Raw genomic sequence first — 25,885 nt, forward strand, 5'->3', positions numbered from 1 at the left:
TTACACTGAAGTTGGAAGATGGTTGGGTGGATTTCTTTAGGGACCTCATCTATGAGGTGGATCACTTAAAGACAGGAGAAGGGGAAGAGACACTTGAACTTTACTTTGAAAATGTGGATAAAGTCCAAAGGGACACACACAGTCTCTGGAATTCTAGAGTAAGCAGCTGTGGAAGGAGCTTTCCAAAGACAGAAATTGTCCAAACCAGAGAATTCGTTTGGTGTCTTTCATAGTTATTTTCTATTAAAAACTTCCCTGGAGACCTGCTTGTGATATCACCCAGGGAGACTTGTGACCACTGCTCCTTCCCACAATGCTGTCCAGTTTAAAAATTCTTGTAAGGCCACAGAAGAAGCCTTTAGGAAATAATGGGCTTGACTTTCTCAACTATGAGACTTCTCTGGGAGGATGGATTGCTAAGACAAGGCCAAGATTTCCCATGGCAGAGAGCTCTCTTTCTGTATGCAGGTCTAGATGGATTTTTATTTTACATTTCGGTGCAATGGCTATATTTCTGATTCCTTGAGTGGTGGTACTCAGTTTCTCTTCAAAAGCAAATAGAACGCCCTCTCATTTTCGGGACGCAAAGATATTTGCTGCTTCTGGGCTTTTGGAGTTGAGATGCTTTGCTCTCCTTTGCAAAGAAGTGTCAGGTGATTTACAAGCTTCCAGGAGTCGTTGGTTACAGGCCCCCCGTCTGCCTGCATGCACAGGATGAAGTGCGCACGGTTAGGGAAGGTTTCGGCGCCTTGAGCTGCCCTTTGCCGTCCTCTCCGGGCGTCGGGCGTCGGTGCGGGGCGCGAAGCGGGCGGGAGAGCGCGCGGGCCTCCCGCCCCTGCCCTGGGGAGCCCGCCGCAGCCCGCGGGGCCGCTGGAGGCCGAGGCGGCCAGCGCCGGCCGGGGCCCTGACGTCACCGTGGCCCTGCTGAGGGCCCCTGGGGGGCTCCCCGGGAAGGTGCCGCCGAGGGCTCGGGTTTCTCCGGCCCGATCTCCTCTCTGAGGCCTGGAAGGGCCCGCGGCGCGCGGGTCGTGGGCGCCTCCCGAGGTGTCTGGGGCCCGGGCTCCTCCAGGGCTCCCTGCCGCACCCCAACCCTAGCCCCCGCCCCCCCATGTTGACCTCGTGACCCCGAAGATGCTTCCAGGCCCCAAACCTCCCAAATCAAGAGATTGTTCCACTCGGGTCCTGCCTTCTTCCTCTCGCCTCTCACCCCAGGCCTTTACTTTTAAAAGGTTGTTTGTCCCCGTTTGGTGCCAAGGCTCAGCAAGGTAATCAGGCTCCTGGTGCCTCCCGAAGCCAGAGGGCCAGGTGCAGCGGCTCTGGGGAAACCACGAGAGCCACTGGGCTGCCCGGGACGCGGGGCTCCCCCGGGATCAGAGCAGGTAGGGCCGGGGGCTGCACCCAGTTCTCTTTTGTAAAATAGGGATCATACATCTTTACCTGGCACAAGAGGAGTACAAAGCTGCTGACACAAAAGAGGATGAATGGATAGCTATGCCTTTTCTTACCGCCCAGTGGAATTGGGTGCTAGGGAAGGCAAGAGATGCCCGTTTTCGACCCTAGAGCTCCACACAGAAACTCGGGTCTCCTTCCTAGTCCCAGAAGGGGAAATTAGCCTGGTGCAGACCACCCTGCTTCCTTTGCCAGTCCTCTTCCTGGCTTAGGGATCGCCTGGGAAGTTATCCTGCAAACTTGCCATCCCCGGGCATCTTCCTGAAGGGAGGGATACCGGCATTCTGGGCCGGAGCCGCCCCCACCCGCAGAAGGCAGAAAAATAATTACTGTATTAAAAGGAGCGGTGAATTCTTCCCAAGGGTTCTTATCGCTGGCGGCCAGGCCAGAAGCGGGACTGCGCCCCCACCCCCACCTCGTGACGTCAGGGTCTGCAGGGCCTCAGGGATGAAATGATTCGTTTGACTGTTCCAGAAAGGGCAATCCGTACACTTTGCGGGGCGAGGCCGGTGGAGCCGGTCACCATCCCCACTACCCGGCCCCAGCTTTGGGGGCTGCGGAGGTTCTTGTCCCCCGGAGCAGAAGCAGACAGACGAATAGCCAGTCCTAAGCACCAAGGCAGTCACCACGCAAGGCCCAGCTCCAGGCCGCCTGAGCTCACAGGCAAAGCCTTCTCTGTGTGTGTGCCCCTGTAATTTGATTTGCTAGCTGGAGTTTCTTGTGAGGTCTGAATGAGTTGGGGTTTTGTTGTTGTTGTTGTTGCTTTGTTTTATGCTTGTTTTGTTTCCAGACACGAGACAAATCCCACCAAAAGCCTTCAGAGAGCACACTGTATAGCTTTATTCTGTTTGGTCCTACATAAGTTTCAGCAGTGGGTTAAGAACTGGACTTCCAAGAGTTTTCTGGTTCTGATACGGAGCCATGGTTAGAACAGTTGCTTCTGGCTTGCCATTGCTGTGTCCTGTCCATTATCTCTGTCCCCCACGATTACTCATGATCTGTACAGCATTTTATAGTCATTTTAGAGTCAACAAAGTATTGCTGCGAGAACTCCTTTGGAAGAGTGATTTAAAATGTAGACAAGAGGAAAGACATTTGGTCTGCGGACTCCGTAAAATGGATAGAATTATTCTTTGGTTGAAAGCATCTCATCATTTCCAGAAGATGCACTTTCCAAGTTTTCTTTACAAATCAATGTAATTCATTGAATGCCCATCCAATGGGAGGGGTCCGGGAAACTAGACCTTGTTTTGATACTGGTCCAGGATCTAACAGACTAATGATTTGCTGAGAATTAGCCAGTATTTCACATGCAGTCAATTCACTATCAACTCACATCCAGGTCGATTTGACTATCACACTTAACAGTTCAAATCTGGGTTATTGCATAACATTACAGTTTAATCAGTCTGAAATACCAAGTGGCAAACCTGTCTTCTCCTGCTCAAAGTCTTCTTCCCTTTCTTTGTTTCCTGCTTCTTCCCACCTCCAGGGAAAATATCTTAAAATCAAGTTTTCCTTGTGAGAGTTTGTTTACCCCAACTTCTGTTAAACTAGACGAACACTCTCTCATCAGCTTTCTAAACACTCTCTCATCAGCTTTGTGAAATGGTGCAAAAACATCTTGGAATCTAAGATGGCAAAATAAACCTGAGCATATGGGGGGAAGACTTCGTTGTTAGGAAATAGATTTAAATGTTTAGCTCACACTTCAGCCTTGATGCCTCCCATACTCCCCTCTCTTGCTTCTCTCACTGCCCGCCCCTGGCTCTTGGGTACCCCACCTCTATTAGCAAGCTGCTTCACCGGCATAAATTATGAATGCATTTCAAGCCGGCCCTTTTGATAAGATAAATCAAGGCTTTTCTCTTTTGCTTGTTTCTGCCCTTCATTCTGATTGAAACTTCCTGCGCCAAGCTGCAGTGTCTTTCTACAAACTTACTATCCCCATATAAACTCTGGAGGTCTGTTTTTCATAGGAAAAAAGCAGGTAATCTTTTTTTCAAGAAGCTTTACAAGTGAAGGATACAAAATATTTCATGGTTAGTTGTGTGAGCTTCCAAATTAGCTGCATATAAAGTATTTTAAGATTTTTTTTTTTTTTTTTTTTTTGGCTGTCACTGGCTGGCAATACTCATTTTGTGTGTGTGTGTGTTGGTTTGAAAAGCAGGAAGAAATGTAATGAATTGAGTGCTGTCAGAGATGTCTTCTGTTTGAACAATCTGCGATGGGCTGAATGGCAGGGACTCCCTCATCCACTGCAGGTGCAGTAGAGCTGGGGAAGGGGGGAGGGGGGCCCCCTCTGTTCAGTCAAAAAGCACCATTCTCCACAATAGACCACACACTGACAGCCAGCGTGACATCAACTCACACTTTCATACTTTTCCCCCCATCCATAGTTCTGAGTTCACAAAGTGGCCATACAGTAGCCTCGGTTAGGTTCCTTTAATGAACATTTTGTGGCTCCTATGACCAACATTGCAATCTGCTCAGCCCTGGGAGGAACAAATAGATTTTTAATCGTGAGTTCCAAGTCAAAATGGAAAGCTATAGATATTTAAAGTTAGCTGGTCTCTCCACTCTCTCCCAATGCCAATGCCTTTAAGAGCCCCCAGAGGATCTGAAAACTCTGAGTTAAAAGTTCTTCTAAGACCGACTTAGGTGGCGAGATGCTGTTTGCTGATGTCCAAAGAGGGACCAAACAGGAAAAGAGAGAAGGGACGGATTTCGTGTATTTATTTAAATTTAAAAGGACCTCTAGTATTTTATTATGCTGCGTGAGAGGGTTAATCCTGCAAATGAACGGACATTAATCTTGTGGAGTGGAGTCTGTCCCCTTTTGAATTGGTTTTACTGGGGAGAGGGGTGGGAGATAGAGAAGGGAGGTAGGAAAGGCAGCAACTGTTTCAAAACTCTGGACAAAGATGCGACCACCCTTTGGCTGTCCCATCGCTGCAAGGGCTGGGCGCTTGTTTAAACTCAGGCCTTGGTGCCTCGAGGTTTAAGTGGAATTGTCCAAGGAGGGACCGCTCCTAGAGAAACTGTTCCAGTCAATCCCTTCTTCCCGCCACCCCCACCCGGTTCCTATTCCTCTCCGCCCCCACCCCTCTCGCCAACTCACAGTCTGGGATCCGAACACTTAGCAGAAAGAGGGAGGGGCTCGAGGACCGGGTGCGCGGCGAGGCCGGTTCCCCGGCGCCGCGGCCGCGCAGGGTGGGAGCCCAGCCGCCCTGCCACGGCCCGATTCCCTCTGTGCCGGGACCGAAGCCCCGCGCCCGGGAAAATTGATCCCTGTTTGCTTATTTAAAAAAAAAAAAAAAAAAAAAAAAAAAACACGTAGCCGTGCAGATTTTTCATCGTGGCAACAACGGAATCAACTTTCTAGCCCTCAGAGCAAAATCTTTTTCATCATTTGCCCAAGCATTGTTCAGTAGGTGGGGGTGGGAATAGCAGACGTCCCCAGGGCAGCAGGCACGGCACCCCCCCCCACTGCCACCGCGCGCGTGGGGGCAGAGAGTCCGAGGTCCGGCGGGGCGCGCGGGGCAAGGGGATCTGGCGTGCAGGGGGAATAAAGGCCAAGTTCCTTAAAACCTCAACTCACACGGGAAGAGATGGCGCTTACCATCTCTGGGGAGCCCTCCGCTTGTGACAGCACGGAGCTGTCGGGTGGCCTGCGTTAAGTATGCCTACGGCGCCTACTAAAGTCTGGGCCTAGGAGGAGAGGCATCTCCCTCCCCTCGACCCACTGCCCGCCGCTACTTGATAGCTGCCGCGTCTTCTGGCAGGTTACACACCCACAATTAATCTTTCTTATTAAAGCCTCCATTCTGTACCCAAGGGGCGACTCAAACCTATTTAGATTTCCTTGGTTGGCTGCACAAATTTAAGTGGGCAAAGAGTTATAAACCTAATAACAGAGGGCGAGAGAGGGTGATTGGAGTAGAGAAGACGCAAGATTCGCTAGGGGTGTAAGGACGCTGCGGGCCTTGCCCGCCCCAGGCACCTGCTCGGGGGCACGCCGGGCTCTGGGGCAGGCGGCGAGCCCCCCGCGCACACCCCGCACGCCACACCCGCACACGCCTACCCCCTGCCCTCCCGCTCCCAGGTACTCCGGCACGGAGATAGCCTCTTCCGGAACTCTCATAAACCCCTCCCAGAAAGGCGGCATTCTCCGAGCATCCCAACCCAGGGAACTTCCAGAGAGCCAGGGAAGGTTTGCACTGTTCGGGATTAATTGAGAATAATTAACACTGGAGACCGTTAATCACCACTTTGCTGCTCTCTTCCTCCTTTCGGGTCTGCGGCGCCTGCCTCTCTCGCTCCGGCTGCCGGCGCGGGTGGGTTCGCTGGTGAAAGTGAAGACGTCGCGGTAGCTGTCACCCAGTTCGGCTGTACTTTTTTAAACGCTCGCATATTGTTTGATTACTAATTCGAGTTAATATGATCTTTATGGCAACATAACAGTGGATAATTGGCCTTTTTTTCTGAACAACAATGTAAATCACAATCGCTTTATTATTTAATAACGTCAAACGCTTCGTTGGATTGGCCCCGACCGAGAAGACCTTTTCTTTCTAGACAGTGTTGTGGAGGAAGAACAATGAAGATCTAATTGTGGAGATTTCATAAGTTGGCTCCCGTAAATGAACAGCTTAGATATGGAAGTTCCAGCAGATGTAGGCACTATTCGCCGTAGAAACTCTACCCCCCACCCCCCATACACACAGCCCAAACACTCTATTGGAGGTTTTTTGTGGTGATGGTGGTCCTCAGATCCTAGCAACCACCTAAATCTTCCAGTAGCAATTAGAGCTTTTTATCGGGCTTGCTCTTCAGCCCTTTATATTGCCGATTTAGCATTAAGGCATTGAGTCCACACACCAAATTAGCGCAACTCCCAAAGAGCCACAACCACTAATGCTCCCCTTCGGTCACTTTGGTTGTTGGACATATAGAGTACCTGCCTGGGGCTTTCTTTTTTATTTATTTATTTATTTATTTATTTATTTATTTATTTATTTAAAGAATCTTATTTTGTTTTGATTCGATTTTTTTTTTTTTAACGGATTCACCAATGCAGTGTCTTGGAATATATTTGTTTCAGGGAGAGTTTTTGCAAAGGGACACGAGCCATTATTTTGCAAATGCCCGGAAGGGAAGGGCAGACGAAATCTACAGACCCCCTCACTCGCAGACCGGCAACGCTTGGAAGGAATGGGTCCCCGCTGCTCAAATGAAAGATTAATCACATTTGCCCCCCAAAGCCTCAATTCTAACGGTTCTCTATCACAGCTTCTGCCGTCGCTGGAGGACCGCTGTCTCTGGGGTCTTAAGACTTCGGAGTCTTTTGCAACGGGAGAAACCCCCCACCCCCACCCCACCACCACCATTTGGAATTCGGGTCAAGGAGAGAGACTCCGAGTCTGCAGCAGGTTTTGTTTTTGCGTTTGCCCGCCTCTCCATTTTATTCAACTTCCACTGCCTGTCGGGAGGCAGAACAATTCCCCCCCCCTCCCCCGTCCCCGCCTCGCTTCTAAGATAAACAGGAGGTGCGAAATGCTTCGCCTGCACACGCGCCCTCGGGGCCCCTCGGCCCCCGCGCCCCGCGCAGCTGTCCCTCGGCCCAGACCTGGGTGGAGACATCCCCCTTCCCTCTTCCCACCCGCATTTTAAAACGGTCACATGGACGCTTCTAGAGCCATGTCCAACATTTTCGGCCACCTTCCAAGTTCTTCCCGGTTCACTCTCCCCCTTTCTGAGAACCTAAAAAGTGACAAGGGGTTAGAGTCGAAGAATTGAGGGAAGGCAGTGGATTTTCAAAAACTTCTCCCCCCAGCCCCCCACCCCCGCCCCGTTAAAAGTGTATTTTACCACCAGGAGTGCATTAGGAAAGTTTCCCCCACCGGAGTTGGGCGCAGTGTTATTCTTCTCCAGGGGCCCGCCGGCCTCCCCGCCCCCGCGGGACAATGCGCGCTTTGAGGCTCGGTGGCCTGCAGGCAGCGGGAGACCAGGGCACTGGGCGGCCTTCCCCCAAGGAGCCCGCCGCTGAGCGAGCGCTGGGCCGGGAGCGGGGCCGGGGAGGCGGGCCACGCAGGAAGGAAAACCATACAAGTACAATTTTCCTCCCTCCAGCCCTCCACTGGGACCAGCTTTGAGGACTTGGAGGCAGGGTGGCCGGGAGGGGGATGTGAGAGGTTTTGCATCTTGTTTCTTTCTTATGCACCCCCCCCCCCCCATCCAAACATCTTATCCGGACACAAAATTACCCATCCTAGGTCTTCTAACCCCCTCGCTCTCCCTCCTGGGCACCTGGGGTCTGGTTAATGATACCTCAACCCGGGTCCCTAACGCTCAGATGGACGCGGGTGCTCGCCCCTTGGCTCCCGCCGGTCTGCTCAGCGCCCCCTCTTTCCCCGCACTCGGGGCGCAGCGCCGCGGGCAAAGCTCCCTGCCAGGCACTCTGGGACGTCACTTTATGGTTTGGGGCTTTCGCACCCAAAGAGAACACCACCATCCTCCCCTCCAGGCACGTTCTAGAAGAGGACCTCTGGGATAGGCAGAGGCCCTCAGAGGGGTACCAAATTGATGGAGGCGTTTGTCTGATGTTTTAAAAAACGTTTCCCAAACGGGGCGTCAGGGCCACGTGCTGCGCCTTCGAAACGCCGCGGCTGGCCCTGGCTGGCAGGGGCGCGGGCGCCGGGGCTGGCGACGCGGGGACGCGGAAGCCACCGGCGGGCGTTAGGGGCCCGCGCGGCGCCGCAGGTCTGGCCGCAGCGCGGAGAGAAGCGAATTATCTGGAGCGTGTTTCATCTGGGGCTCTGCGTAGTCAGCTTCTGCTTTATTTGTTTGTTTGTAATCTCATATTTAGCAAGCTGGGACGGTGGCAGCAAGGGAGAAAGGAAGGGATGGAGGAGGGGGCTCCGCGGTAACCACACCCCTTCCTAATGAGTTAATTTCCATATTCGCGCCTCCCGCATCTAGCGCCCTCTTTTTCCGGACGCTACCGTGCTGTTGCGTCTTGCGCAACGCAGACGCCTCTGCTCTGGGCTGAAATGAAAAAGCTCGCGGTGGGAGCAGAAAATTGGTCTATTGATACATTCACTCCGAGTGTTGATCTTGGCATCCCCGGCAGCCGGTTATCCCCCGTCCCCGCCCCCCGAATGGGGAGCACCCGGGAGTGCCGAGGGCTTGCAGACACCCAGGCAGGCAGCAGACGGAAACCCACTTTCCTCCCGTCCCACCCCCCCGCCTCCAGCTGCCCGACCCCTACGTCCCTTTCTTTCTACCCAACTCCAGTTTGTTGTTGCTGTTGTTGTTGTTTTCTCTCTGTGTCCCTCAAAGTTAGGGCAGAGAGGGCCGGTCGGCATTGAAAGGGGGAATAGAATCCCCAACGAACGAACCAAAAGTGAAAGTTCCAGACTAGATCCCGGTCCTGGTCGAGAAAAACGGGATCCTGCACTCGATGGGAGTGTGCTGCCCCCCCCCGTGTGTGTGTGTGTGTGTGTGTGTGTAAGAGAGAGGAGAGACACTGAGGTCCTGAGATGGGGACTGGAGCCTGGGTCGGCTAAAAGTTGTGGCAAGACAGGAAAAGAAGTTTTGGACGAGCCCTGAGCAGGAAACTCGAGGCGGGTTTCAGCTGCGTCTAACCTGGATTCCTATACATTCTTGTGGTGATATCTGCTCAGGAAATTGGAGAAACGGACTTTTAGAATTGCTCACCTCCCCCATCCCCACCTCGCCTCCCTCCTGCCTTTGCCGCGCTCACTGGGGTGTGGGCTCGGGCTTGAGCTCCAAAATAGCTTGCTTGTCAATTGCGAGCTGCAGCAATATCAAAGTGAACTGTCCCAAGTAACTCTTGTCTAGAAGCTGGGAAGAAGCTTAAGCAGCTCGCTTTAATGATGATTTGTAGCTCGGCGAGGGGCACGGACAGCAAACACCCCGCAGGTGTGTGCCGTAACACCGCCATCCGGACTTGAATGTAGATTACTCTGGCGATCGTTTGATCGGCCCTTTGAAACCCTTTACAATTGCCTGTGACGAACGGCCAGTCTCAGTTTTTCTCTGAATAATGCCTTGAGGGTAAGTCCTTCGGGCTTTTAAAGAGCTCTAGTATTTTTTTTTTTTAAGAAGAAAAAGAAAAACGTTCGATTTTAGTTTAGACATACATCGTCAACTTTTAGTCGCTAGCAGGCATCACTCAAGCCATTCAGTACTTAATGACCGTTACTTTTTGCTGTCTTCCCAGAAGCCATATGTGTACCATATATACGCATGCTATGTACGCATATGTCCTTTGGGTTAATAAAAAGGAGAACGAAGATATTAAATTTGTATTCTTTAGTTCCAGACTGCCCTGCCTGTTTATAAATGTTTTGTGTGGGTGTTTATTATAAACATACATTATTACTATTAATGCCATTGTTAATCTTGTCTTAATATCTTGTCTTAATGCCTTCTCTGTTCTCTGTGAGTTGCATTTGTTCGGACAAGTGGGAGTTTAACTTAATCATTAAGACTTTCCAAAGGAAAACTCCAGAGTTTAACCCCCCTGTAACACCTTCGCACCAAACCCCCATCACCAAAATGAAAAAGGTGGTGCTGTTCAGCCTTTAATGTTTACTTAGAATGCTTACATAAGGGGAGGAAAAGGAACTTTTGTCTGAAACGTGCAACAAGCGGCACTTTGATTTCATAAAATAAATGTCAACAATTGCAAGAGCTTATCAAACTAGGGTAGGGGGTGGAGGGTGGGAGTGCAGTTGAATTAAAGACCCGTTCCTGCCACTTCAGACTACAAAGGGTTACATATAAATAAGTGCCACATTTGCCTATTGCAAAAGTTTTCTCGGTGTTTTCTAAGTCACAACAGGGGAGGGGGAAAGCTGTCGTTTATTATCCAGCTCTGGGCAGGAGCAGACCCCAGTACCAAGAAGCTCTTAGCTTTGGCCGGCAGAAGAGGGGTAGCCTTTCAACAGCAGCCCCCTTTGTTCTCCCGATCTCTTTCCCAATTTCAAGCTTCACTTGCACATCCCAAGTTTGTGTGTTAATGACGCTATTACCATCTGGCTCGCCCTACTTTCCAAAAGATATAAATCTCCTAGCTCCATTGCCCGCATTATCATTTAAGTGCCACCATAGCCAGAAGAAAAAGATGCTTTCAAGACTCCAGATTCTCTTGCACTGACTACCTCTGGCACGGCTATTCCCCTATATTTATAGACTATACATTGGGTGCGGGAGAGCTCCTTGAGAGACCTGATTTCCCAAGAGCTGTCCCCCCAAGCCAAGGAAGACATGCTTCTGGGTGAAAGGAAGGGTTCAAAATGAATTTCCCCTTAAAATATGTTTGTTTTGTTGGCAGCGGGCAGATAGTATGTTCCAATACACTTTGATGTGGTTGCGCCTTCCTTTCTCCCTCTTACGTTGGTAAAAGTTACGGTGCAACTCCCAGACATTCAAGATGTGCCATTCTTCAAACCCTATTTTGAGTGGGAGAATAGATTGGTCTCTCTATAGGATGGGGGCAGGGGTGAAAGGAGATAAAAAGAGCCCCGTGTGGCAACTTTTGGGAACTGGGCCAACTGCATCCTTCTCCTAAACCCTCACTTTGATAATGCCTGCATAGATGTGTAAGATACTGTGGGATTACACACTTCTACCTGTAGATCTAGATCCACCTCTTCTTTCCTGGATAATCGGTGATTTGCGTGTTTTGAGCACAAAAGCTGAGAAACTACAACAAAAAGAGTTGGGCTGGCTTGTGCAGGGCTCCACAATGACTTCATTTATCTGGCCAGGTCCAAGTGAATAGAGCACAGCCGAGTCTGCCTGTAAACGCGTGGGCTCTTGGTTCAGGCCCCTAGCCGATCCGAACAGCTAATTTCCCTGTGGGGGCTTCTGTTTGTGGCCCTAGACTGCCACGTCCGGAGGCATCTCTTTTCTTGTGAGGCTATCTCTCTTCCCAATGCTGTCTTCACAAAGGCAAGTTCCACTAAGATAAGCCAACCCTACAGGTTAGAAGAAGAATCGGAAAGGTGTAAACTTCCCAGGTTCCTAAGAAAAGCTCTTCAAATCAGCAGGATTTGAGATTTTAAAAAATAATCTTGTCGGACTAAGAAAGCATCTTCAGTGAAATACAATCTTTTCGAGGGATGAAAGAAAATCACTTGTTATATATTCCTAATACTTTGAACGGAGCACAGAGATGCCTAAAACAGTGATTAATTTCTATCACACTGGTGGAGCTGTTTGCACGCAAAAGCTGCTCCCCCCCCTTCAGTTCACTTTTCTGCTTTTCCCCCCCAAACTCAAAAAAGATCTTGTTTAGAAATTTGTATCCCTACTTTTTCCTTTTGAGAATATTATCGAGTTGATATGAACAAATTGCAGAGGATATACCATTTAAGTAAGATGCACTTTTAATCACTGATCATTAAAATGGTTATGTTAAATATACTCAATTACATGCATGACTTAACTCTAACAGTACTTTCTATTCTCCCAGCTGCTCACGTATTCCTTAACGATAGTCTGCGGTAGAAACTTGATTATGCTGAATTCATACATTTCGATGGATTTCATCAGCCTAATTAATGCCTCAGTGTGGTCCTGGGGTCTTGAATGAACCCTTTGCTATGTTTGAGGTTAGAGGCAGTGTTGGAATGTAGAAGGTTTTCCTTTCTTAGTTACTCCTTGAGGTACCTTGGGAGTCCACTAAGCAAGGTGCGTAGCAGTTGTCGAAACAGAAAGACCATGCAAAAGAAGGAAACCCATCCCAATGGCACAAAAAGAAAAATAAGGCTAATCCCTCATTAATACTCCCACATAAATAGTTTTGGATTCGATAGATAATCTCCAAATATGTAGGAAAGAGGAAATTGTACCTTAGCACTACCCGGGAAAGGGAACGTTGAAAATAGCTTTACAACTGGTGGCCACATAAACTTCTTTTAACTCATCGAGGCTGTCCCTGCTCCCTCCCTTCTTGCTGCTCCCATAACTTTTCCGTTGCTTTTCTGCTCCATCCATTTCAACTTTCATCTTTCCCAAGGAAGCACTCATGGCCAGGATTCCTGAGAAACTCCAGTCACCCCCCGCGTGGGCGACTGCCAGTCTTTTCAGGTGTAAATTAACATTTGAATACATCTCAACCCTGCTGACCCCTACCACCACCACCACCACCATCCGGGCCTCAGCAGAGTGGCAGCTAATCTGTACCCCCACGACCGGACCGGCCAGGCCGACTGAGGTCGAATTTCCCAAACCCCGCCCCCAACCAAAGAACCAAAAAGTGTTTGTATTGCCTACAAGTGAAATCCTGATACTTGTCTGTGTCCAACAAGACACCTGTGGAAGAATCATTTAAGACTTATTTTCTGTATCAAAAAAGGGTACAGAAAGAGGAAGGAAAAACTAAAGAGAAGCATCCTGAGATGCTTTAAGAAATGTCCCCCGACTTGGGCTGGTGAAACTTGAAACTTTCACCCTACTCTGTTCCCAAGGACAAACTGTTCACCCCAGCAGAACTTCCTTAGGGGTGGGGTTCCACTGACCCAGACGGTAGTTGCAGCAGGGCGACATCATACCTCGACATCTATCTGATGGAACAGGAAGGATTTCAGATCTATAACCAAATTACCATCTTGGAACTTTGTGCTTGTTATGCTAATGTAATGACTTCTGTAGTAAGAGTATATTTTCAGGGTTGGAAATAGCTTTTTAGAATGCTTTGTGTAATGACAGACAAAATGTGCCAGCGATGGTGGCACAATACTCCTGGCAAACACCCTGGGCCATTTTAACAGATAAATGGAGACCCAGAATGTTTGTGAAATGAAGCCGAGAGGGAGCTTGGTGAACTGGTGAGAAAGCAGGTGCTGGCGCTAAGAGCGCTGCAGTGGTAAAGATGCTTTTGCAATCCCTCCCACCCCCCCACCCCCACCCCCGGCCTGCTCTCAGACCTAGTTGAGCAGCAGCATAGGGCACTGCTCAGCCCCTTGGGGTGGATGCCTAGGGAGAAAAAAAAAAAGATAAGTGTTTCATAAATAGTGCTGCAAAGAAGCAGTTACCTCCAGCTCACGGTTTGTGTACTCTTTAGATTGCAGAGGATAAGGGAAAAAATATTTCCTGTGTGTGTCTTGAAGCCAGGGGAGAGGGGTATGCAAGTATAGACAGAAATGAACAACTTAGAATGTTAGAGCCGTATATGCTGGGGTTGTCCAGTACTGTTCCCGTATCCAGTGTTTCTTATCTCTGCACTGTGTAATTAAGAATTGAGGCAAATGTCATATTGACTTCATGTGGTTTATGTATTGGGAATCAAGGACAAGATAGATTAATATGCCTTTTTCTAAAAAAAAAATAATAATAATAGTAAGACTCTTTAGTGTATAGGGCTGGGATGGGATCAGTTATTTTCTGTAATTGTAATAAGGTAAATTCACACACTCAAGCATCCCAGAAGAGAACTTTTTGCATCAGTTACCTGGCTTTGATGAACATCAGCTAAGGAACTCACAGCCTGGGTATCCCGTGCCTGTTTCTTCCCTTCCCTGTCTTCTGATAGCTCCTCCTCGCACCCACCCATGACATTTACTTGGAAATGAGCGACTCAGTTCCTCAGATGGGTTTTCACCCTTTCTGCGTGACACAAGTTCCAAATGTCAACTTGCAGCTATGGAGAAGCCTGTGAACTATGATAATGGATAAACTCTACTGTGTTACAGTCCTGTTTGGGGATAGAGCAAGGTTGCCAAGACATAGTCTGAATGAGTTGGGGGCTTTCTGAGATCTTGTAAAATGAGGCCAATTTGAAATGTTGGCACTGAATGCTGAGCTTTTTATAACAGCACATGTTGTCCCGTTTTCTTCTAGAGTTGAATAGGAGCAAAATACCTGGCTTGATGCAGTGGTTCTCTGATGACAAATGAACTAATTAGAAGTGGTGTTTCTTAGTTTATCCCAAAGATCTTAGGGATGGTAGATGTGGGAAATGCAAGCATCAACAGCTTTAGTTTTAGAAAAGAGAAGTTTTACGTATCAGTGCTTTGACACGATAAACTGAATTTGTCTTACCTAGCTTGTTCCTGTTTGATCCCAAGTACTTTTCTTTGCATATAGATGGGTCCAGGTAGGCTAAGGGTACCTAACATTTACTACATCAGCTTGCTGACAGAGCAAATTCATGAGTCAGCTTACCTTTCACCTTTAGTGTGTAAGTGATTTGTAGTATGCCCAGTTCATGAGGTTTCCTAGCAAGGTTCTTCCTGAGATAAATTAACATGTTTATCACATAATCTAATCTACCAAGTGGGATAGATTCTGCAGTAGAGCTGCCCAGTACCACTTAAAAAAAAAAAAAATGCCCAAGGTGAAACAAGTCATTGAGCTAAAAGTCCAGAGTAGTAGATCATAGTTAAAGGAGAGGATACAGATAAGGAAAGATTGTATCTTCTTCACGCTCTCATATGACATGGCGGCATTTGTAGGTGGCAGATTGTAGAGAAGGCTGAGAGGGCAGCAAAAGACAGTGAGTGACACTGAGGCAGAGAACATCTTGCCAGAGATTTATGGGTTTCTGCTACTTGTAATCAGATGCCATTCAGTTACTTTTGAGCCGAAGGATTTATATACTGCAGAACTCCCGATCACATTGATGGGAAGGATCCAGGACTTCAAAGGATAGATTTTGAAATTGTTGGACATTTAATTTCAGATTCTACCTCCAAAATCCAAATCTGAATTGCTCATTGGTTTGGGGGAGAAAACCCCTTAGTTTCAAATTCTGTTATAATCTCTAGAAGAGCAAACAAACTTAGATGAACTTAAAAATAGCTTTGAATCCTAGATCCCAATACTCAGACTTCCTGTTGATGGAAGAAAAAAGGGGAGCATTTGATTTTTAACTAGGAGAGAAGCCTCAATATCTTCTGAGTCTCAGCAAATCAGTCCTCAGCCATTCATAGAGACTGCAACATTTATGCTGTCTGTGGAGTGGTTTTGGTCTCATGTCATCCAAACAGCACATTTTTCAAACTCAGAAATGTGTTATGTGTGAAATGTGCATGCCAGATCGTGTTATTTCTGTGGTAAGGGGTTGCTTAGTACCTGTGACAGCTGAGTTTTTCCTATCGATTATATGACAATGCAGTTCATTTATGGAGTTCAGGGAAATGAGAAAAGCCCCCAGTTAACAAGAAGATTCTTAATTCAAGTGCTGTGTTGTATTTAATAAAAAGAAATTTAAACTCAAGTTGGAGAAAGAATAGTGAATTATATTGTGAACTCAAACTTTTGTGGCTAAATCAACCTCCTAGGAGGGCTGTGACTCATAATCTGAAATTTTAGAATTAGGTACCTAGATTTATAAACCTCGCAAGAAATCATATCTTACATAGAAAATTTGTGTTTGGGTCAATGTATGTGTTTGAAGTTGCTTCTACATATAGAACAGAGTCTAAAGTGTAAAAAAAAAAAATCAAAGGGCACTTTTGTGAGTGTGTGTGTGTGCTGCATGGGGGCCATGTTTACAGAGATGAGAACTTATAAAGCTCTTTTCCAGATAAATCGTTAAGTTCTGAAATGATTTAAAATGCACACATTCTTCCAATGTGTCCACAGGTACAAGTATCACTCTTATTTACCTTGAGCATCAATTCTTAAGAATTTTCTCTGTCTCAGGATACAGAGAGGCATGCAGAAGTAACTAGATGTCCAACACACGCCAAGGTCTTGCGAGGCCCGGCATTTCAAACAAAAGAAAACTCAGATAACATGACTGTAAATCAAGGGCACTTGAGAGACTGCAGACACACGCACCCAGAAGGGTTAACTGGAGGAAGGGGAGAGAGGCTTCCCCGGGAGCAATCAGTGTGAGCCTCAGGAAGACGGAGAGCTAGGGCTAAAGCTGGCTGGTAGGGCCCTGTAGTCCCCCACCCAACACATTCCCTTGTTGGGGGGCAGAGTGCTGCTTGGTGGGGGAGGCAAACCTGGGAGATTATGCACCGGGCAGCAGCCTGCACCCTGCCCGGCCCTCTGTGCATCTGCTTTATTGCCTGAAAGCCATCCAGCACGTTGAAGAGGCATGATTATTGACAATTTGTCAGCTCGAATTTGTCGCTGGCAGTAACTTTTCGGGAAGTTTCACTCTCAAGACACTTGAGTTTGAGGATTAGGAAGCCAGTGCTGGGAGCACATTATCCTGCGGCCTGCTTCTCATTTAGCAATGGCAGGTAGAAGAAGGAAAAGGAACGTTCGTCTGACCATGGTCTCTCCCAGCACACAGGCCATGGGGATCCAGGGGGAGAAACTGGTTCCAGCTCCGGTGAAACTGCCCCTCCCCAGAGTTCCTTCACAGATCTGCCCCTCACCTCCCCCAGCAGTGTGTGTTTCCGGGCCTACAATTCATCTGGAGCAACCTGGGACTGAGACCCAAAGTTACATTTTGGATTTATCTTGTGTTTGCCATTTCTTTTGTATTTGTGGATGCAGATGACTGGAACCTTGGGGCCTGGGCCCTTACTCTGAAGTTGAAACCTCCACCTTCTTGCCCCTCCCTTTCTCTTCCTCTCTTGGTCTGGTGGGTGTGGTGGCCAAGGGGCTGGCTTGTCCTGCAGATGGAGCAGCTGGGGCAGCTGCTCCGGAGCAGCTGCTGGGCCTCACCCCTCTTCTCTGATAATCATTAAAATTCAATTTCAAAATTTCTGTCTTTAACAATTTCCCAGGGAGCCTATGAAAGATGCCAAAAGAGAAGGGCTTTTTTCAAGTGGTCTTGTCCTGGGAGCAGGCGGGCCCTGGTCAAGTTGCCTGCGATGGCCCCGCAGACCAGCGGGCAGTGTCCCGAACGGAGTGCTGTGCCCACTGGGACCAAAGGAACAGTCAGGGCAGGTTAAGAAGCTGGGGAAGGCAACTAGCTCTTTTGTCATCCACATGGCCCCTGGAGCACAGCCAGTCTGGCCCTGGGGGTGGAGCTCAGAACCAAGTGGAAAGTTCTCACTCTCATTATCTTACAATCCTTCACTTACTTTCTTCTCCCCCCTCAGCTCACTGGCCTGTCAGCCTTGATACCAAAAGGAAAAATATTTCTGTATCAGCAAGTTCCCTTCTGTCGAAAAGCTTCCCCTAGCAGCTCTTTCTCCCGGGGCCGGAGAAGTCGGCTTCTGGGTCAAGAGGAGGCTTTCTGAAGTGTTTCGAGAAAGAGAACAATAGATGCACACGCACGAAGTGTGGTGGCCGAGCTTCATCGGGAGCTTTGACAAGCAAACATTCTTCAGACGCGACCGCGGAGTACTTTTTCAGTCCTCTCCTCCCAAAATTTAACATGGGATTAGTACCAAAGATGCCCCCAGTTGGAATCAATGGAAAGAATATAGCATTTCTTTGAAATTCTAGGTGGGAGTTAAGGTACCCCACGCCCCTGTTGCCTTCACCTCTTAATCGCATACAACCATCGTCTTAAATACCAGCTCTCTCTGTTATGAAACCACTGGCTCCTCAGCATACCTAGGACTTGTTCTCCTCCCCTTCAATTTTCATCCCTTACTCTTTTTTCCTCTGGGGCACTGAGCCAGATTCTCAGAATTAAAGCACGATCTCACAATCCCCATGACAAGTTAACAGGAGAATTTGGGGGCTGTGCTGAAAATATATGATGGGGTAAATGTTACAACTAAATGCAGCTGCAGAGTGGCCGTTTAGGGTCTCAGCAATGTATGTCACATTTTTCTATCGGCTTCTATTTATTTCATTTTCAGGGTCCACTGATCCTAATAGATACAGGTTAAAACTGAAGTAACTTAGAGAAATGTTAAAGAAGAGACTAAGTCCTTTCCTGACTGGCAGCCATGGTATCTTATATAGACCATGATTTGGGGGACAGACTCTTTCATACACTGGGAACCTGGGTAGACTAATACCGAAAGCCCTGCTTCTTGGTCTTTAATTACAAACCTGGCGGGATGGAGCTCTATACCAATTCAAAGAAAATCAATCAATGCTTATTAGCCATAACAGATCAATAAACACAATGAGCTGGAGAGATAATACTAACAACACACCCTTGTTACCATCAGACCAAAGTTCCTAAGTCCTTTGAAGCTTCCTATAGCACATATAATTTTTTTGCTTTACTACCCGACTTTGTAGAATTTCCTGAGAGTGCAACGTTGAGTCTTAAAATCATGTTATACCATGGTCTCAGGATAATTGTGTCTCCAAGGCTTTGAAGATGTCTACTGGCTTGGACTTCCAATATTCTTTTCCCTTGTGAAGGGGCCGCATCTTGTAGAGAACATACTAGGCTAGAAATGCCAGGCAGGACCTAGGTTCCAGTCTAGGCATGTAACTAATAGTTTGTATGTAAGGCAGTTCATGTTTCTGGGCTTCAGATTTCACATAGTGAAAGTAAAAAGCAAGGAATAGGTCATCTCTTAGGACTCTCTCCACCCCTAAATTCTGTAGTTCTTTAATTTGTTTGTGAACTTTCAACCTAAGAAAAGATCCAGGTCTACGAGTTACTGAATAAAATATCTATTTCATCATAGTCCTTTCAGTAAAAGTTTATACAGAAGATTGACAAATGATTTCTGTTTTTTTCCTAAAAGATCCTAAATTTGACTAGAGGAAATCAAGCTAAGAGACTTGGCATTGTTTTCTTGCATACAAATGAACCATTGTCTTACACTTAAACTTCTTTTGCCTCTCAGATCCAACTTAGAAATAATGTTTCACTCAAGATAAGGCTTGTGGTTTAGGAGATTCTGGTCTGGCTTGCCTCATTTTAAGACTTCTATCATCTCTTTTCAAAACCTGAGGAGGACCTCATTTCCTGTTTGATAGTTCCTCATGTTTTGCCAGCCTCCGGGTCTTTAAGGAAGCTTGCCAAGAGTTCCCGACTGGGAAGGACAATCTGAGTTCATCATAGAGAATGAGCTGGCACCACAGTTGTAATGACTCACCAACCTGGTTGCCCACTTTGCAACGGCAAGAACCACACCATCTAGTTGAAAGACCTGTGTTTTAGCAAAGTGCAATTGGATCACATGGCAAAACCATCTCAGAATAATCTCTGATCTTCCCTTTTACTGGCCGTTTTGAGAACAAGACAAGAGAGGAAATTATATCCTAAATTTATTTATTAATCTTAAAAATCAAGATTAATTAACAGATATTTGGCTTTATGTTCTAAGAATTTTGTAGTGATTACAAGATGGTGAAAATAGGTCACGACAAAATGAACATTCAAGATTAGGTTAGAGCAGACCTCTGAAATTTGACATGAATCAGTATTCACTTTTCGAGCGTTCAGTTACTACATTTCTATAATTCATTTTTTTTCTTGGCGTAGAGTCAAGATGAGAAATAATATTTAGACCAAAGACATTGTTTTGTTATATAGCCACTGCTTTTTAAAATGCAAATCCACTCTCCCCCTCACCCTTGCTTCATCATTTGTGTGTGCTCATGCTCACACACACACACACACACACACACACAGCACCCAGATGCTGGAGAAAGCCCTTTCAAGACTTCTAGGACCTGGGTCATGTAAGAGATAGATGGAAAAATTAAAGGAAGGCCAGAGCAGTAGCAACGCTAAGTCACTGATTTCGCTTTACAAAAAAATCATTGTATAGTACATAGGTACTTTTAAAAGCAAGTATTATTATGATGAAAGAATATTATATTTCTAAATTATTACAATTCTCATCTAATTTCAAGTCACATGTATGAGCCTTTAAAAATGATTTTGTATTACAATCTGTCACCAAAAAGCAACTAGTAAAGGCTTAAAATGTGTATAGGTTTACCTCGGGGAATTAAATTTTAATTTGTAAGTCTTTCTATTGTGGAACTTTAGGACAAGTTAGCATTTGATATTAACATGGAGGAATATGCTATGGTTTTTTTTAACTTTAGCGTGCGTTGCTCTAAAATAAAGTACACATGGCAATGTTTCCTTTGCGTGTTCTTTTGTTCTACATAGAGTATTTTTGCAATGTTGTTTTTCATGTACACATTATTTTTATTAAGTCACTTGGTAAAAGATAGAATATGTAATAATAGTAATAGCCCCCTTCCTTTTTTCTAATTTTATTATTTCAAGTTAAGCAAAAATGGATGCTTTTCGTTCAGGAAAAAAATATAGTGAGTTTATTTTTGATGCAAAAATGATTATTTAGTTACAGTACTTTTTCCCTAATAGATTAGCATTTATGATGGATCTTACTTCAAAGCTGATTATTCTCAAAGAAAAGCAGAGAGTTATTAGATATTCCAAGTAAATTACATTGTTTAAAAAGTATTTCAATACATTATTCAAATTGTCAGCTATTGGAAAGGAGAAAAAACCAGTATCTGTTCCAAATGTGAATTTTGCGGCTTGAAAGACCCTGTAAATTCCAATTTCTTTAGGACAGCAGTAGAAATTAATATGAAAGGCATACACAATTTAGAACTCCCTCAATTTTTTTTTTTAAACTTTAGCTGTGATAGGCATCTCTGCAAGGTAGGTTTTAACATATTTTTTCCTAATTTTTTTTTCCTCCTTTCAGTAAGAAGGATAAGCTTTTAGAGTACCCAGTCACCGTGGTAACTGCCAAAAAAATTCTCCTGAAGTTTGAAGAGGTCAGCTGGCAGGGTCAACAACTCTGGCCTCTCTCTGAGCTCGGTCTAGCATGCCCCAGCCTGCGGTTGGAGTGTCAGGCCAGATCTGACCCTGGGAGGTGGACTATTCCGGCTCTGATATAAATTTTTTGAGTCAGTTCATGGCCTGGACTCTCCAGGTGGCCTCCAAAATCTATTTTGACCCCCTGACCCTGTCTCACGGAGGCATAGCATCTACCCTAAGTAAGGATTTAGCCAGGAATGACAGCTTTCCACTGAGTGTTATTGGGGACAGTATAAACAGTTTGGAAAGCAAGTAAGGAGGTGTGAGTGCTAGAAACCATTAAAAGCACATTAAAAAACAACTTACGAGATCTTTCTTTGTAAAGAAAAGTTTGACATATATATTTGTTACAGAATTTTTATGTGATTTGTAGGATTTTTTAACCTATGAAAAGTTTTGAATAGAAACGCTCAATAAACCACGCATCTTTATCCTTTTATATACTTTGTTACAAATATGCAAATAACATAGCCTGAGGTGCAACAAAATAGGCACGACAGAGATGTAACATACAGAAAGAGAAGCTAGTTATTAAGATACATTAATAGAGAGTTTCTAGGATTTTATATACTGAATTATGTGTGTGCATCTTGGTATGTTTAAAATGGGAAACTTATGAACCCTATAAAAACAACCACCATCAGGAATGAAGATGCACCTGCACTGCAGGCCAAGTACCTTGCTACTTCGTGAAACAAATAGCCAATATACATATTTGGATACAAATGAGATTGAAAATTGTAAACATGGAAGGTTAGCCCTTGAAGCACAAAAGGGGAAAAAAAGCAATAAACTAAGTGTCTCTAAATTAACTATGTATTTTCAACAGTTTAAGATACCAAAAGCTTGAAAAATGAAAACAATGCATGTAAATCATCAGTGATTCTTTTTTTCCTTCTTCTTTTTTTTTTTTTCTTCTTTTCTTTCCAGGATGCCACCCTGAAAGTTTTATTTTCTCCAGGAAGGTACAGTTGTCTTTGAGAGTCCTAGCCTGTGAACACAGTCTGTAAATATGATCATCAAGCAAGACGGAGCTGCCAAGAGGGAAGATTTTGAATGTTTCTCTCTCCTACAACCCTTCCCAGCGCCCCTCTTCCTTCCGGGGGTGCTTCCCTCTGTTTTCCCCTTTCCCCAGCACTGTTGAAAATGGCTCCCAAGCAACACCTCGGTAGCTAAACCAATTGTCCTGGGAAGTTGTTGAGCTGGCATTTCATCTGAGTCCTTTGTAAAAATTAGATTTTCTTTGAGTAGGGACGAGTGTCCTTTTGCAAGAGGGGACAAGGGAGAGTCCAAGCAGAGGGGGAGGGGATGAGCAGTTTATACACATATATACTCTTTGTGTTCAAAGGCCTCCGTGTCTTGGCTTCTCACTATGTTAAATCCCTATTATAAAACTTATCTTCACAAAGCCTATTATAGTATTCTGAGAACAAATTGGACCATGAATAACTTAGTTGGAAGTGTAGATTATTTTCTGCTCAGGGAAAGTTAGAGATGACAACAGCTTAACTAAAAGAATAGTGATTAATCTTAAATAGATGGATTTCAAAGTTTCACTCTTGCTAAAGAGTACCTTTGATATTTCCCCTCTTCAGACTCATGTTTCCACTTTCTTTGTATTAAGAATTGTCCCAGTGATTACACTGTCCACCTAAGACAGCATGACTCTAACTGTAGACCTTTTTCTTACAGGTTGTTAATCTGTCAGAGAGGTGAGCAGAAAGACACTCTACTGTTGATTAAGGATATGGTTCCAAAGTGTTACCTGTGCTGAGACATCAAACTCTCTGTTAGAAATAATATCTGGCATAAATCAAAATTTCTCAATTAGACAAAATTATTTAAAAACTTGTTAAGTTTGTTTAATGCTCTCCAGCTTACAGAACACTTCTTAGTTCGTAATTGTGTTTGATCCTTAGAAGACTGTTATGATATAAACAAATAGCATTAATCTCATTTTGCCAAGGAGTACGCTGAGTCACTTGCATGCTGTGATCCAGCTGATAGCTGGAAGAACTGGGCTACCAACTCAGATTTTATAGCTTCTGTTTTAAGTGATTAACCTATAGCCATTGGCATTTAAATCCTTTTTGTGTCCTACTCCCTAAAAATTAAGATTTTTTTTTTTTTGTATTAAGGAGCAAAGTTTTTCTATTTCACAAATATAGAAGTTAAAAGACCAGACTGGGAAAAATTCTATTCCCTGAAAAGTAAATGTCATGAATTATGATTTTGCTTTGTGTGTGTGTGCGCATGTGCAAGCGTGTGTATATGTGTGTTTCAATAGTCTTTCAGAGATGAAAGTCTTAATTTCTAAAAGCCAAAATGGGCATCCCTATATAAATTAATAACTGCCTGGAATTTTTAAAATGTACTTGAAAACCATAAATTGTTTCAAAATAGAATATAATGACAAATAAGCCTTTAGAAGCATGATCTGCCTATAAAGTACTTGAGAGCATGGCACTGATTAAGTTCTAGGGTGCTATAAGTGAGGTTCCCCCCCTTTTTTTTCAGTTTCATTGAGATAAATTTGACAAAGTAGTAAGACATTTAAAGTATATTTGATAAACATAAACATTGTATAAGTATTCCTCCTGTCTGGTTAATTAAAACATCTATCACTGCACATGTTTGCCCTTTTTTTTTTTTTTTTTTTGGTGAGAACATGTAAGTTTTACTCTCTTGACCAAACTCAATTATTCATTGCAGTGTTATCGATTATAGTCACCATGTTAACCATTAGATCCCTAGGCCATATTCATCTGATAGCTGAAAGTTTCTACCCGTTTATCAATCTCTTCCTAACTCCTTTATTCCTCAACCCCTGTCCTTCTAGTTTTTATAGACCACTATCTTTTAACATTTTAGCAAGTTGGAAGAACAAAGTTGTATAGGACTACTTTTGTTTCTCTTTGGTTTTTACGATTCATATTTTTTAAAAAGTTTGCAAAGTACTCTAGGAATAATAAATAAAATGTTTAGTTAACTTGCTATTGGTGTAATCGATCTAAACAAACAGAAATCAAGAAATACAAAAGGATACTGCCATGTGATTCTTCTTAGGTTTTTAATCACATTGTTTTAATTACATAATGAAGGCAGTGTGGATGTTAACATGGAAATTATTTGTTTATTTCTTAAATTGTATGCACTTAAATTAGTCATTTTATATATACTTAAATTAAGGTTTTTGTCCTTAAATTAAGCTGGCAGCCAGACAAATCCAGTCAAGCTTTTTGGGATTAGATAAAATAAAAAAGTGTCCAGAAAAGGAAAAGCAACTGTTCTAGTTGGATGTTGCATTTGTGAATTTGTATCAATTATGACATATATGATAACCTTTCTTGTGCTAAGGTTTGTCAATTGAAACGTGACTTTAGACCAAGGATTATTCGTTTTGACTTGGAAGTAGATGCTCAAGCTTCCCAGTTCAAACTTCCCCTGTCTTCTCTACTAATTTGCAAGTTAAGAAATGACTAAATAAGGACTATTTAGCACTAATTAGCACTAGTATATTTGTTTAGATGCCTTTTGCAATTTTTAAGTTTCTTATTGTATTACCAATTTCATTTATTTTGTTCATGTGTGTCTTTAACATCTACCACTGTCCAAAACAGGTTTCCCTCCTCTCACCATCCTTTACTTCTCCTTCCTTCCTTCCTCCCTTCCTCCTCTCCCTCTTATTTTCTTTTCTCTCTCCTCCCTCCTTCCCTCTTTTCCTTCTTCCCCCTTTGTTATGTTACTCTTCAGTTTTTAGGTAGTTTTGTTTCATTTTGTTTTTTTTTTTTATTTTTAAGTTAAATTCAATTTGCCAACATATAGTATAACTCCCAGTGCCCATCTCATCTTGTGCCCTCCTTAATGCCTGTTTTGTTTTAAAATGTAGAGCAGCTTGGGCCTTAAGGGGCTTAGCTAATGCAATCTGATTCCAAACTGATATGCACAGGAAAACATTTGCTTCAGTTCAACTTATAAGAAGTCAGAGAACCCTAAAGTATAAAATCAACAATTCCATGACAACCAAAATTCAATCCTGAGGGATCAACTTTTAATTTATAGATTATGGCAATTTTCCTCTTGTGCTGTCTTTATAGTCTTTCTAAGTCATTTAAGCTATCAGGTAATTTTCAGGTAAACTTCTTATGTGGCAGAAGAAGATGAAAGAGGAGAAGACTTATTTTAGAAATCTGAAAAGAAATTTTGTCATATTTACATGTAAGTACATAGAAGCACCATGGAAAACATTGGAAAGCATAAATAAAGATTAGAGATTCCTCATTTTTCTTTTAAGTTATCTCTGCCCAAGAGACTGGTAGCAAAGGTGTGTTTCCTTCCTTCCTTCCTCCCTTCCTCTTTCTTTCCTTCTTTCTTTCTCCATCTCTACCCCTCCCCTGGAGCTATTGGTCTGAACAGAGTAATATAATTTTGGCAAAAAAAGATGTTACTTTAAATGGTACAAAATTTTTTTTTCTAGTGACCTTTTTAAGTAAGGCAACCAGGCATAAAAAAGTTCTATATTCTTAGGAAAGCAAAAGTAAATATCCGTGTAGTAGAAAAATCAAATGTATAGTGAATAATTCAGTCAACTGTTTGAGTATTAGTTTCTATAATATCAGATTTGTCTCTATCTCTCAGTATTATAAATAGATCTTATTTATTTGAGTGCTACAATTCACAAATATGAGCCTTCATTTACTAGAGAACCAAGACTTTTCCTCCTTGCATTGAGTATTGTTAGGTGCCTACTACCCATTGAATAAGCATAAC

At 44.5% G+C, this 25,885-nt stretch overlaps 1 protein-coding gene across 13 annotated transcripts in view; it reads left to right on the forward strand.

Annotated features, from left to right (window-relative positions):
- LOC119867493 overlaps positions 1-24,109 on the forward strand; it is a 680,463-nt gene extending 656,354 nt beyond the window's left edge. For all 13 annotated transcript variants that reach the window (XR_005383757.1, XR_005383756.1, XR_005383759.1 and 10 more), the window contains one exon: positions 22,046-24,109. The gene's annotated coding sequence lies outside the window, so the exon portion shown is untranslated. The remainder of the gene's footprint in view (positions 1-22,045) is intronic.
- Positions 24,110-25,885: the final 1,776 nt, after the last annotated feature.

Source organism: Canis lupus, chromosome 34 (assembly GCF_011100685.1).
Source record: "Canis lupus familiaris isolate Mischka breed German Shepherd chromosome 34, alternate assembly UU_Cfam_GSD_1.0, whole genome shotgun sequence".
NCBI lineage: Eukaryota > Metazoa > Chordata > Mammalia > Carnivora > Canidae > Canis > Canis lupus.